We start from the raw sequence: 15108 nt of genomic DNA, 5'->3' as shown, positions 1-15108 counted from the left end.
ATATTGATTTAGAAAACAACATCATATATGTATATAAAATAAAAGAGATTTTGTATATTTGCCAATGAGACAACTATCCACCAGAGACGAAAGGAAGAGGATGATAAGCATCTATAGGGTGCCGTACAAACTTCAACAATGAGCAAAACCCATACTCTATGGTAAGTGAAGCCTATGTTTTGTTGTTAAAATGCATACCACGCTTGTCAAAACCATATTTCAGGATGAATTGATTCGCTGATTGGTAAGTGATATCACAGAGTAGCTTGTAAGAGAAGATTTTTTCCAGTCCAGAAATGACTTTTAAGCAGTCGTGCTACAGTACTTTTCCTTAAGTATTGTCATAAACTTTTTAGGTAATACTAATCATCTTTGTTGATCTCAAAAGATCTTACACAGAATGATCTAGACTTCCCTTAGAAAGTGTAAACTTAAACAACAGATTTCATTCTGTTGATTTTGCTCACTCTTAATCTTCGTCACAGTTTTACATACCATGACCTTAGTCAAGGATTTGTATAGTGTTCTCACTATACAAATCCTTGCCTTAGTTTATACTTTGATTGAGTTTTTTTCACTGAGTCCAAAGATGATATTTGTTGTAAAATTGATTTATGAAAATTAATGTAAGAACACTGTGGGCAATCAGAATGATTTCTTTACTTCATATGTTTAAATTAGTTGTCAAAAATTGATTCATTGTGAAGTCAGCAATGATGTCATTTTACATAAACCTCTTAAAAACAGTTAATATTGGGTTAGAATTAATCTTTTCCAATAAATTAAATGTCATGTTAGAAAGTAGATTTGCATTAATAGTGAAAAATATTTTAAGAAGATCCCGTTATTTCTTACTGTGGGTTCAGTCAATTGTAGCTGAATTTCAATGCACTTATATTCTGACTGTTAAAAAGAATTTTTCACAAATTAAAAAGTTGTTACGGTCATGTTTGTATCATTAAATATAAACATTTTGAATTAGGTGTGAATATAATGGTGTACAGAAGTTTAACGTGCGACATAAAATATTTTACAAATAGGATTTGGTAAAGGAAATTTGTTATAATTAGTGTAAACAATATTTTATTTAGAAACAGATAAATAAATATGTACATCAATACAATACATGGATTGGAAAACAAGTGACAAGTCACTTATACAAATTCCTCTCCTTTTGAACGGCAAAATTAATTACAATGGACAGAAAATGTACAATCATATAACATAATATCATAGAAAAAGAAATCAAATGTAATGGAAATTAACATATAATGCAGATAGTATTTTTTGATATTGGGTGACATGTTGTTGAGCCAACAAGAATTATTTTGTGAATCTCTTAGTTTTCAATATATAGTCTTGAACAATAAGAAAGTTGTTTTGATTGTCTATATCTGTAATGTTCGGATCACCATAAAGTAACGTATCTATGTTAAGTGTACCAACTAGGTTAACATAAAGGGCTTCACGAGTTCGATGATAAATGGGACAGTTTAGAAGGAAGTGTTCCGAGGTTTCTATCTGTTTACATTTACAAAATGGGTCTGATTCCAAATTTTTTTGATACAAGTGATCTCTAAGACTACTGCTCTCGGTACGGATTCGGGCATGATATATCTGACCTAGTCTACTGCCTGCATAATAATAATTTGGTATAGAATGATTTAACTTAAGAAAGGCTTTTAGTGGAGCGATAGAACCAGCATTTTTTATATCTAGGGGAAGGCTATTCCAAAGTCGAACTGTTGATGGAAGGAAACTATTCATATAATAAGTAGTTCGACAGGGTACTGATGGAAAATTATTTGCGTAACGAGTTCTATACTGGTGTATGTTTCTAAACTGATCGGGTAGCCTAAATTTTAGGCGACGCAGTAAGTTTAGTCGGGGTAATGTCTTTGATGTAATTTTTTCGATGTGATGATTCCATGTTCCATCACTCGAGAAAGTTAATCCTAAGTGCTTATGAGTTTGAACTCTTTTTATTATGACGCCATTCATATTCAAAGGTGGATGATAATCTGGTTCGCTTTTTCGTGAGAATACAATGGATTCTGTCTTAGACGGATTAAAATTTACTAACCATTTATCCGCCCAGTTATTTATTTTACGCAAGTTGTAGTGTAAAGAAATCGATGAAACTAGTGGATTATCTACAACAGCATAGATGCATGTATCGTCCGCGAATAGTTTAATCTTACAGCTTACTTCGTTAATAATGTCATTAATATAAATGAGGAACAACAAGGGCCCAAGAATTGAACCCTGGGGTACTCCAGCATTTACATCCGCCCAGGAAGATTCTACTCCGTTTATGACAACCCTTTGTTTTCTGTTCGACAAGTAATCTTTAAGCCACAGGAGAAGGTCACCAACAATTCCCATAATTGTTATAATTGAGTTTCTTTTCTTCAAAAATATTATTACATGAAAAAATTGAATGGAACAAAATCATAATTTTGAATAGGGACATTAATTCTTGCATAAAGTGTAAAATTTAATGAGAGTCACACACACAACTATTTCAATACTATTTCCCACAGGTTTTCTACTCTAAACTCATGAAATATTTTATTTCTTCCCCTCAGATAATTAAGGACAATAACAGAATACTTTTTCACAGATTATTAATGACAATGTGTAAAAGCTTCATTTTAAGGCTGAGAACATTCAAATGTCTTCTGACAGAGATTAGTATCAATTTTATGGCCAACTTTTCTCCAATTTATTGACCATTTGGAAATAATTTAAACATAAAATTTGTCTTTTCCATGTAAAAGATGATCCTGAACTTCATGCTTTAGAAAGTGGTTATTTTAATTTTTTGCTTTATTTTGTTTTTGGAAGAAAATATAGATTTTCATTTGACATCATGTCATTCTGTTAATATAGATAGTGAAATCTGGTTGACATGAAATTCTTTTGGTGATAATACATTTATAAACACATATTTTTCTGTTTATCAGTATAATGTAGTACTGATACATTAAATACTTATAACTATTGAATACTGGCAATTTCAATAAGTACAACATCTGGATTTTTATATGTACAACTTACAATACGGGAGCACATAAATTCTGGAACATTTGGAATGGAAATGTTCCTTTGATTTGTAAATAATAACACTTCACTTACTCTCAGAAAATGTACAACGATGTTGCAGTTGTCATTTCTTCTTGTACATGGGGTCTTTGTGGCTGAGTAGTCTAAGTAGTTCAACTACTGTATCACTAGCCTGTCAACACTGAGGTTGTGAGTTGAACCCTGCATGTTGCAGGTGCACTCGACTCCAATCATAATTGACAAAGTTTTTCCTGCTGAAAATGTTGGTTCTCTCTTACCAGGGAACTCTAACCAATAAAAACTGAATGCCACACAATTACCAATTGTGCTGAAAGTGGCGTTAAACACCAATCAATCAATCATCTTCTTTTACAACTATGTAACATGTTGCATTCCAATATTGAGCCTTTCAATACATACAATTATGGAATACTTGGAATTCAAATATGTACTACTAAGGAACACTTTAAATTTCAATATGTACTACTAAGGAACAATTGGCATTTAATATGTACAACTATGGAACACTTAGCATTCAATATGTACAACTATAGAACACTTGGCATTCAATATCATATTATATGTACAACTTAGGAACACTTGGCATTTAATATATACAACTATTGAACAATTGACATTAAAAAAAATAGGTAAATTTATGAAACACTATGCATTTCAATATGTACACTTTAGGAACACTTGGCATATTGATAAAAAAAAAAACTCTGGAACACTTAGCATTTCAATATGTACACTTTTAGGAACACTTGGCATATTGATAAAAAAAAACTCTGGAACACTTAGCATTTCAATATGTACACTTTAGGAACACTTGGCATATTGATAAAAAAAAACTCTGGAACACTTAGCATTTCAATATGTACACTTTAGGAACACTTGGCATATTGATAAAAAAAAACTCTGGAGCACTTAGCATTTCAATATGTACACTTTAGGAACACTTGGCATATTGATAAAAAAAAACTCTGGAACACTTAACATTTCAATATGTACACTTTAGGAACACTTGGCATATTGATAAAAAAAAACTCTGGAACACTTAGCATTTCAATATGTACAACTCAGAAACACTTGGCATGTTAATGTTTTCAAGATCAACTCAGGAACACTTGGCATGTTAATGTTTTCAAGATCAACTCAGGAACACTTTGCAAATTGACAACCTCTTGAACACTTTGCAAATTAATGTGGAAATATTCTGAAATACTTTGCTTTTATTTATTGTTTCATATGCATCCTCCTTTTATGGTTCATTGTTCAGTCTTGTATAACTCAAATAATTCATTGTGTTCTAGTGGCCTGTAGCCTACGTAACAATCAGAGATCAGTCAGTAAAAGGCATAATGTAACGACTGACATTATTCTGGTGCATACTTGTATTGATTCTCATTAAATCCAATGGCATTTGTCATGAGGAATCTGTCTTTAAGTTATCATTCTGAATTCTTACTGAAAAGAAAGATTAAATCACATTTCAATGTGAAACGAATGTCGGAATATTCAGGTCTTGGCTCTTGATATCAACAGTTAGATACTATTGTGTGTAAAATAGGAACAAGTTTTGATATCTGAAGATTTGTGTTATGGAGGCCAAACCTCAGTTTATTAAAACAGAAAGTGAAAACATGAAGCTTTAATCTCCTTTGACATTTAACCTTCATATCATTAGTTCATTTGAAAGTCTTTACTTCATACCAATAGAAGAATACTTATTTCGTGCAGACCTCAAATAATATAAAATAAGACCTAGTCTAGTTATATATGACTTGGAAGCTTTTTTTATCACATTACCTTCAACAGTTCCTTTTTTGTGGTGTTATATCAGTAAAAATTTGTTTTTACTGTCGCTTTTTTCCTTTGAAACAATTGTTTCAGAGATAAATACTGATTAAAATCTGCTGATTTCATGCACAGTGACTAGAAGGTTAGGTTCATTGACGTCCAGATCCAATCTTAATAATATTCAAATTGGAGTTCAGTTTAAATAGAATATATTGTAAAAGAATAAGATATTTGAGAAGCCCTGTAGTTTTGGCATATGCTACTGTAATCCTCGCTATCAGACGGTAGTTTTAACTTCAGGTTGACATGTCAAACTTATCAGTAATCTCATTTGTTAATAGGCAAAATATTGTACCGATTTTAATTCCTAGATATGGTCAAGTTTTGCTTCCAAGATAAATTACAACAACAACGGATAAGGGGAAACAATTAACTAACCACTAATTTAAATGAAAGTTAAAGTTTATCAATTAATGGCATTGAGACATGGTAAACATATACTCCCAGTTTGTAACAGGATGTTCAGGTTCTCATAGAAAGCAACTGGCAAATTGCAAAAGATGAGAACGTTTTAGGATGTTCATACAGTTTGGGGAAAGAAATATTTTTTATGGTAAAAGTTGTCATATTATCAAACCTCATGCTTAGTGATTATACATTGGAATTATACTAGTATTCTGCAATGTCAGTGTGTCAGTCAGTCTGTGAGTAACAAATTTATGTCAAATGTTTCGTTTATTTTTAAAGAGTTTGTGGAATGATCTATGTTGGCCTCTTTTTTATATTGTTTAGTACAAAGTTATCTTATTGGTAGTTATACCACAACTTATTTTTCTAATAGTTAAGTGATTTTAGATGTCAGGCAAATTATAGCAGCAGAAGTTAATGAAAAACAAACAGTAAAAGTTGTATTATTTATATGGTAAAAAAAAACAAGTAATCGGTGCATTTTTTTTGCATTATTTACATGTAATCAAACAAGAAGTGATCGGTGCATTTTTTTGCATTATTTACATGTAATAAAACAAGAAGTAATCGGTACATTTTTTGCATGTAGAAATGGATATATTTTGTTATGTTTCTGTGGTATTAGTTTTCCATATTAATATGGTTTTATTCAATAATCATACCTTCTGTTGCTGGGGGCTGTCTGATTTGCCAATATATATATTAAGTACAGTTACTTATAGATAAATGTAAATGATTGTTTGTCATGAAAACAGACCATAAATTGTTTTTAATTGTTCAAATTTAATTGTGATTTTTACATCTGTTGTACATCACCGGGTTGATTACAGACTTACAGGTAGTTTGTCTGTACTATATTCTCAGGTAGATTCAAATGAAAAAGAGATTTATTTACTTTTGGTCAGTGTTTGGGTAATTTTAGCCCCTATATGATACCAACAAACACATTTGACTGATTTAAGTCCTATACTGAACCAAGCAAACAAATATTTTTCGTATAAAATTTTCCTTGTTTGTCTTTTTTACTCACGATTGAAGTGTTGTTATAGTATAATGTGTTTTAATAGTTATAGTATTACTAATTAAATCTTTAATTGATCAGTTTTCTTCTTTTTAATTTCCAAACAATACAGACTTGAATGTTTAGATTTTGAAACCTTGTGAAGTCAATAAATTTGTTTTTTAGAAGATGTTATATATTTTTGTACTCTTGGTGATTATCATAAAAAATACAACTGAATAGTGTAAATGTTGAAATAAACATAAAAAGAAAGAAGAAAATATATACAAATTTACAAATAGAAAATGTCATATTTTAAAAATTTGAGTAATGATTGTAGGAATTGAGTGTAATTAGTCACTCTGATTGAGTTTTCAGTGTCCATTTCACCTTACTAATCCTGAGTAAATATTGACCATGTCCATTAATTATAAATTCTGTTGATTTACTAATTATGAACTTTTAATACAAGAACCCAGACATATTTATCAATAATTGATATAGGATTGAAAGTGAAGCACATGTGTCTTTAGGATTATCTTTTTTGTTGAGTTAAACAGTTCAATTTACAAGCTGTGTATAACAAGTGAGTAAGACATTTGTCTTTTTTATGCAAGTATAAGTAAATTATTAATCTTTTACAAAATGATTAAGCATGCAAATATATAATTAGGGGAAACAATGACAAATACTTCATATATGGAAAATTTCATCCTGTTTTTCAAAATATTAGACGTTTCTATTAAATATAAAATTTCCGAAGTATAAGAGTTTATATATGTGAGTCTCTTTTTGTTTTTAATTGTTGAAAATTTTAAGCAGACAATTTCAAATTTGATTCAAGTAAAATATTGAATCTTCTTATTGAAGGCTCTTCATATTATTTACCTTTTAATGAACATAACATATTTGATTTTTATTGTAATGGATTGGATTAGAACTATTTGGTTAAAAGCCATATATTAAATGTTTCTTGCTTTTAAAAATCTTGTTTTAAGATAAGATCTCATAACACAAATAAAATGTTTTCTTTAATTGACTTGTGTCAAATCAGTCAATTTTCAATTTCAATTATTATGTCACAAAATTCTTTTATAAAATGCATGACATTTGAAGAGTAAAAACATGCAAAACAGGTACTCAAAAAATCACTGTGACATTGTCATAACTGAAAAACTTCTTAAAAACATATCTGATAAAATCATTGATTTGAGCATAAGATATTGTACTGTCATCACTCACTTGTAACAGACAATCTGATTGGTTGGCATTCCACCCTATTATCAATTGAAAGACCATTAAACAGAGATACAGGTATTTTTCATTAAACACACTTGGAGGGTACAGGAGTTAAATTTTTTTATCCTCGGATTTATGACAACAAGATTTAAAGATTATACGTTTATAAAAACATGAAAGTGAATTAACAAGAGATGTATGTTACATTTAGTTTCTGAGGGAAAATAAAAACCAATTTAAATGGATAACTAAAAGTGAAGGTAAACATATTTATTTATTTTAATTTCTATGAAAAAAATGAATTGTTTAATCTGCAATGTATATTTTTTTTTTAAATCAATGAAAATATAAATATAACGAATGTTTAATAAAAGTCACAGCAATGAAAATTTTGATATATATACATTTTTTTCCTTGTGAATTTGCATTTACTATGATATTCTCCAAATAATTTACACTCATAGATGTTACAAATCATGATTTATTTCAATTTACTTGACTTAGTTCTAAGAATTTTAAAACATTTCAAGTATGAGTATATTCGAATACCATGCTTATTATTTACATTATATCGCATTGCATTAAACACTTTTTTGCATGTATACCTAAGGAAGTTATTTTTGAAACAATTGATCTTATCATCTGTTGTATAATAAAATATAATAAAATACTTTTTATTTTTAAGTTTTCTAAAAACATATCTTTTATGTAAAATAAGTAATTTTTATGTAAAATAAGTAATTTTAGGCACAGCAACATACAAAAAAATGAAGATCTTTTTCTGCATGTAGCAAGCATATGTGCTTGTAATATTGGAAGAATTGATAGTACGTATATATGTTCGATTTGAAACAATATGAGCTGAAGTAAAGAAACCATTAGTGACTGATTGTAATACATAATCTAGGATTCATATTTTCACTTTTTTGATTATTTTTATACTTTTGTAATATTTTATATAAATGGCATATTTTTAGATGAAAGTGAAAAAGGAACAGCTAGTTTTGAGCAGCTTTATTTCAAAATATTTTTATTCATAGTTAAAACACAACGATAAAATCTTGAAAGAAAGCTGTATCTTCCGAGAAGGAATAATATCATCTCTAGGTTTTCATTTTGTTTTGTTTTATATTGCTTGGGCTGCTGTCTTATTATAATTTCCTACTTATTTTTTTTTTTATTTGAATGAAAATTGAATATGTTTTATGTCTGTTATAATATGCAGAAAATGTTATTTTTGTCTTAACTGTCGGTATTCCAGTGTTACTTAGATATTGAATATTTTGTAACGATTTTAAATTGTTGCCATAAGTGGAGACCATATCAGATCATAGACTATTTTGATGAACATATTTTATTTTCATCTAATAATGATACTTTCACAGTGCCTAGGTTTTTTTTTTATAAAGATTAAGATCTAGTGGTGAATTTATACCAGTATTAAATTTGTTACACACAACACATGTCTCTAGAATAAATTGTGTCTTGTATTCTCGATGCCAAAAGTTTGGAAGCCCAAACTACACATACATCAGTGGGAACAGGATAACATAAAGGATCTTATGATAAACATACCATATATTTTGGTAATAATTTTAATAATAATAAAACCTGCATAAGATTTTTTTTAGACTGCGACAGAAACATTTGGTCCTAAGCCAGATTATAACAGTCTGATACTTATGTATTTTTCAATTAAAAGGTGATTATAGTGTTGAACATAAACAGTGAATAGTTCATTAATATCTACAACTACAGGTACATGTATTACATACACTTTCCAAAAAGTAAGACAAGAAATATGTAAAAAAGTGTATAACATAATCTGGTTAAGATGTTTGATGTTTATTTGTCTCTGTTGAAATTCAGTAATCTCTTGTGTAAAATTTGGTTGAATAAGAGGTTTTTTGTAAAGTTAAAACAAATGATGATGGCTGGAAAGAATAATGATTTTATATATACAGTTATATGAAAAAAAAAAAAAATGGTATAATTGCCAACGAGACAACTCTCCACCAGAGACCAAATATATACAGTTATAGTTATGTATAGTTTAATTGCAACTGGTAGGTTGTTTTTTTTAATTTGATCTAGAGAATTATTTAAATTTTTAATTTTAATTCAATTCTTTTGTTACAGAAGAAAGAATAACACCTTAATCATTTGATATTCTTATTTATATTTAATACTCATGGATCTTTGAATATCATACATTTGTACCATGAATATTTTCCCTTTAAAAGTCGTTTTATATCAATATAAAAGCCTTAACTTGCAGAATAAATATATATCAAAAGTAAAAGATAACAAAAATAAACTTTCTTTTCTTAATTCAAATCGATTATAAGTTTCTTAAACAGTAAAGTCCAGATTAAATAAATGTCCATTGAATATATTTGTGCAAGGAACAATACAGGCGCAAATAAATCTCTTTATGGACCTGAGATTAAAATGCATACCCTGTAATTTGTCTAAACACTTAGTATCGTTGTTTGTACGACTTCAACAGATTTAGAATTAAATGTTGGTATACCCAAGGATTTGTATAGTGAGAAGGATTGGAATCTCGCGGTATATCGACACTTCTCGCGTATCGTGAGATGTTGCGTACTCGCCACTATAAATTTATACGCGCCTGTTAGTAAATATCCGGTTGAACAGCGTGTATTGCAAGATAATCATTTCTGACTTGTTTGTTGTTAGGTTTTGTTTGTTTTAGCATCTTTGATCAATATTTTGTTTTAATTCGCAAAGATATCACGATTCCTTCTGAGTATGTCATATTGAGGACCTCTCTTTAGCTGGAAAATAAACTTTGATAGTCGTTTACATTTGGCAGTTGCCGAAAATTATCGTAATTATGTTGACATTGTTGTTGTTTTTCTTGTGATCGTAATTTGAGTAGCCCAACACATCTTTATGATACTAGTAATAGCTGTTTAAGATAACCCCAAAGAGAAGGTCAAAACAATTATTTATTTTCGCAGCTTGTCTTTGTCCTTTCTTCTAGTAGTAGTCTAGTATATGAAACTGACCCAACTACCACAAGATAATTGACAGTTAGAGGAAATCATACAGTCTTCAAGAATAGTCAGTCTCCATACAAATTTTATCTGTATGTTGTTTTATTTTATCATAGTTAAGTTATGAATAAATTTAACAGAATCAATATACATGTAAGGTCCGCAACAAATGAGAAATTAAATGAATTCATTGATTTTCAAGAATGCTCGTCTGTTCAAACTGCAAATACATGAGTGTAAACTGGAACTATAGAGGTTTGAGTTCATTGAAGGACTGGCAGGAAGTTAAAAATAAGTTCATGATTATAAACAACAGTAAAATAGAAACTGAAAAGATATGGAGTAAATGTACATGTACATGGGACTAAATCTCACACAATACATAGAAAACATAGAAAATTATCAATGAACATGGCTTTTATTCCTGTTCTTCATCTTGACAGTTGATGTAGGGTCTTCAAAAACGAACGTATCATTCATACCCTAAAATCAATGGTTGTACCCATAGCAAGTAAAAGTAAATTTCCCTTGTGAAAAACATTAGTAACACAAGCAACTAACAGCATTTTACGAATAACTTTGATGGGTTATCTGCTTATTGTGTCATACACCCTACTCATAATTTGTTTCACATTTTTCACGCTGTGGCCTTTTAGAGCCAACTATACAATATGGGTTTTTCTCGTTGTTGAAGGCTGTACAGTTGCCTATAATTGCTTACATCCACTTCATTTGAATTTGATGGATAGTTGTCTCATTGGCATTCATACATCTCCTTATTTTTATATTGGTAAAGATTTGACATTTTTTATTAGCATTAAGAGCATATACATGTATAAGGGGACAATCATTTCATTTTTAGGGGGTAAGGCAGGAGGATTTCTCTTGGACAGATTTTTCACAAAATGAAATAGTCAATATTATTTCATTTTTAGCTGTTGCTCAGATTGTTTATGTCACATAGCTTCATTTTCACTTTTTTAAATAATTTTTCATGCTCAATGTGAGGCAGAAATGCAGCAGCTTATTCATTTTCAATCTTGAACGGGCAACATTATTTCTTCTACTAATTCTCACCATGCTAAAATATTCATTCCCACATCACCCCACCTTCATCCCATTGACCCAATAAATCCATTGATTATCCACTTTCAAAAGTACCTACTTTGTACCTAGAAAACCTATCTTAGTGAACACTGACCTGTCTTCGTTTACATCCTTGTCCTTTGATCTCATGATAGTTGTCTTAATAGCAATCGTACCACATCTCCTTATTTTTATACGCACATGAAATATTTTTTTACATTCTTTATGAACCAAGCATGAAAGACCAAAAAATGGAACATTGTTACAAACTAAACTATCTGGGAACACCCAACCACAGAAATGCTGGTACCTGCTATGACATGTATGAAGACATCATGTATTCTGGATGTCTTGTAATAAAAGAAGTTTGTTCTTGCTAACAAATTTTATTCACACACACAAAGCAATATTAAAACATGTTAATTTTCCAAGTCCTTTTTTAATTCCATTCATGACACTATTTGAATAAATATATAGTCACTGGTTGGATTTTACATATTGATAATGGTGATTTCATACTCTGGTTAACTTCCATCTTCAGTTTGTCACAGGAGCTGACACAATTTGTATTTGATTTTTTGGAACATAAAGTATCCTCTGCGATGTGTACATCATAGAAAATACATTCTACAAATGTATGTCTTCTAGAGGCTTGGTTTGATGCCTTTCCCTGTATTGCATGCAGTATGAGTGATCATTTTGTAAGTCAGAATATGGTGTTATTTCTTGCACTTTCACCACAAAGAAACATATCTCCTTTCTTTAACTTTGGTATCCTGAAAATAACAAACATTTTTTTTTTTGTAAGACTAAAATACATAAAATATAATTAGGGTTTCCCTGACATTTTCCATATTGTAAAATTATAATTTTAATCCATTTAATTTCTAAGCAAAGAAAATAAAACATTACATGTAAAACAAAATACACCTGCCTACTACAAATAAAAAACAAATAAGAATCTAAAAATTACATTTTGTGGCAGTACTAGTACTAGTGCTGAAAGCTGTCAGAGCTGGCTAGAATTCAACTAAGAATTTCTGTAAAAAATATTAAGAGATGTGGCACACTGGTATGATTCTTGCACAAATTCTGAATATAATGATTTTAAAGTAATTCTGGTATCAGTATTATTTTATATTTTTAATAATGTAGTTACCTGATTATTATCCACAGCCATAACCAACTATTGTCTTCAGAGAGAAGTACTATTAATACACAAAATATCTTTTACATCTGAAAGTAAAAAACTGAATGCAAATATGATGTTAAACAATTATACACAGTAACTGAAATTTTATTACTTATGTATCAAGAGTAAGCTTCTCTCCTAGCTGTCCATATATAAAAGCTAAATAATTATATTTTATCAAATAACATTTCGAGAATTTTGCAGTAATTTAAAAACGAATAATTGGGCACTCGTCACTGCTGGGTTATGTATAATCTGTTACTGTTTAAACCATGTAAACAGATGTAATTTACATGTTCACTATAATAATGCTGGGATATGTATTTTATTGAAATTTAAATCCAGTTATCATGGGTTTTATGGTATACATATATATATATATATGAACATTAACAAAATAACACAGTTCATAATACATCACAAAAATAATAAAATACAAGACATGAATTTATGCAGAATATGGAGTCTGGTCAGAAAAAGTTCAGATTTTTAAAGTCCGCATTGGCACATTATGCATCCTATACAAGTACATAACCGGTTGATTGTATTGGGGTAACAAGGATTAATTATGTACTTTAGTAGACATGTAGCCATCCCAAGAATATCAAATGTTTGACCATGACAACATAAAATTTTTGACTATTTTGGTATTTCTTTGATGAAGTGCCTAATTTTACTTTCAAATTCTCCATACATGTACATGTGAATGGACCGTTCTTTTCTTTTTTGTTGTTTATGAGTGTTAATTTAGAGATTTTGTGTATTGTAGAACACTTTTTGACAACAAAGCCTGAAAAATAGTCTTTCATAAAATTTCTCTTTTTATTCATTTGGGCAGTTAAGCCTCAGAAAAATTATACTGGTCTGGGACGAGCGCTTGTAATTTATCCTGAAGACGGCAATATATATTTTTTATTTCATTAACTGAATTAGTCGGACTGAAATCGTACCCTTATCCCCCACACTTTTAAGCACATATATACACATATACAAATGTAACTATCTCCTGTTATCTTTGGTACAGGCCTGAGGTATACCAAAAAGTTGGAGAGATAGACAGTCTTAATATATGATAGTAAGAACACGCCTTTAACTTGTAAATTAATAGTGTCCCTATATTTTCACTTTATACTACTGCCAAAATATGCTATCACCTATGACAGTAGCCTATGTGCAGTATGACTGTATGATAATGATATACTCAGTTGATGTGGTGAACGTAAGCAGGGTTCTGTAAACCCTAGAAGGCATAAAGGAATTTCCCAGTACATTTTCATATCAATTCTAAAGGAAAAAGCAATACCTTTTGGTGTAAATGTCCATGAAACGACAGATGCAAACTATTTTTTCTACTGTAAACATTTTTCATCACGTTCGAGGGACTACAGGAAGTTTATTTATGTTAATTTGGTCCCGCCCATAATAACGACTTTTGGATGCATCTAGTAACCGTAGCGGTATTTTGAAAATATGATAATATCACACGTTATCATTTTACTGCCAAATGTTTTAGAAAGTACAACAAATAAACTATGATAAATTGATATAATTACGTTTTAGTGTTGAAATCGACCGATTGTGGCACTTTATTGATATTTTATCAGTCCACCCTTTTTTGCACTGACGCGGGACGATTTTTGACGGTTGGTCTGAGATAACCATTAAAGTAACAACAACGAAAGCTCCTTACACTATATAGTTTATAATATGCACGCACCACACACATTTATTTCATATAATTCAAGTTTCTGAACACAAATCCTTATTATGAAGGAGGAGATTGAGATTAAAGTTGTGGTTTGGACCGCCTATTTGGGCGGGATTATTACGATGAACAACAGATAAAATGCATAGTATATTTAGATGCAGACAATGTGTTTTGTAAAGATAAAAACTGTTTATTGAATCAGAACTGTCATAATTTAACACTTAAAAGTATCACATCATGTAATTTTGTTATATTATACTTACAAAACGCCGAGTTTATCTTGAAATGACATAAATTCAACTTGTAATGGTGGACGAAAAACGACTAACGAGATGCATCACGGTAAATCTCGCAAAATCTCATCATACGCAGCTTATTTCAATACAGGCAATGCAAATAGTCCACGAGATTCCAATCCTTCTCACTATACAAATCCTTGGTATACCGTATCATTATACTAAAACCTAATCAAAAGGAACCTATGACTGTGCTCGATATACATTTAAACAAATCGCCAATTTAA

The 15108-nt window shown here is 29.9% G+C and overlaps 1 protein-coding gene and 1 long non-coding RNA gene across 5 annotated transcripts in view; one reads left to right on the top strand and one right to left on the bottom strand.

Moving 5' to 3' along the window:
- Positions 1 to 15108, top strand: part of LOC127736696 (protocadherin-9-like) — a 40986-nt gene that overhangs the window by 14396 nt on the left and 11482 nt on the right. Inside the window, exon 1 of one of the 3 annotated variants that reach the window (XM_052247274.1) lies at positions 7568 to 7836. The exons of 1 other annotated variant lie outside the window; for it this stretch is intronic. The gene's annotated coding sequence lies outside the window, so the exon portion shown is untranslated. Of the gene's footprint in view, positions 1 to 7567; positions 7837 to 15108 lie in introns of those variants that run through there. One more of the 3 variants, XM_052247276.1, reaches the window with a different exon arrangement.
- On the bottom strand, positions 12109 to 15023 carry LOC127736697 (uncharacterized). Of its 2 annotated transcripts, none has more exons than XR_007999137.1 (3): positions 14849 to 15023; positions 12845 to 12921; positions 12109 to 12461 (listed from the first exon to the last, which is right to left on the bottom strand). It is a non-coding gene; the product is annotated as an uncharacterized LOC127736697 (long non-coding RNA). The 2 variants fall into 2 exon arrangements; XR_007999136.1 differs by lacking the exon at positions 14849 to 15023 and adding an exon at positions 14181 to 14372.

Source organism: Mytilus californianus, unplaced genomic scaffold (genome assembly GCF_021869535.1).
Source record: "Mytilus californianus isolate M0D057914Y unplaced genomic scaffold, xbMytCali1.0.p SCAF_35, whole genome shotgun sequence".
NCBI lineage: Eukaryota > Metazoa > Mollusca > Bivalvia > Mytilida > Mytilidae > Mytilus > Mytilus californianus.
This window is presented reverse-complemented; position numbering and strand designations above follow the sequence as displayed.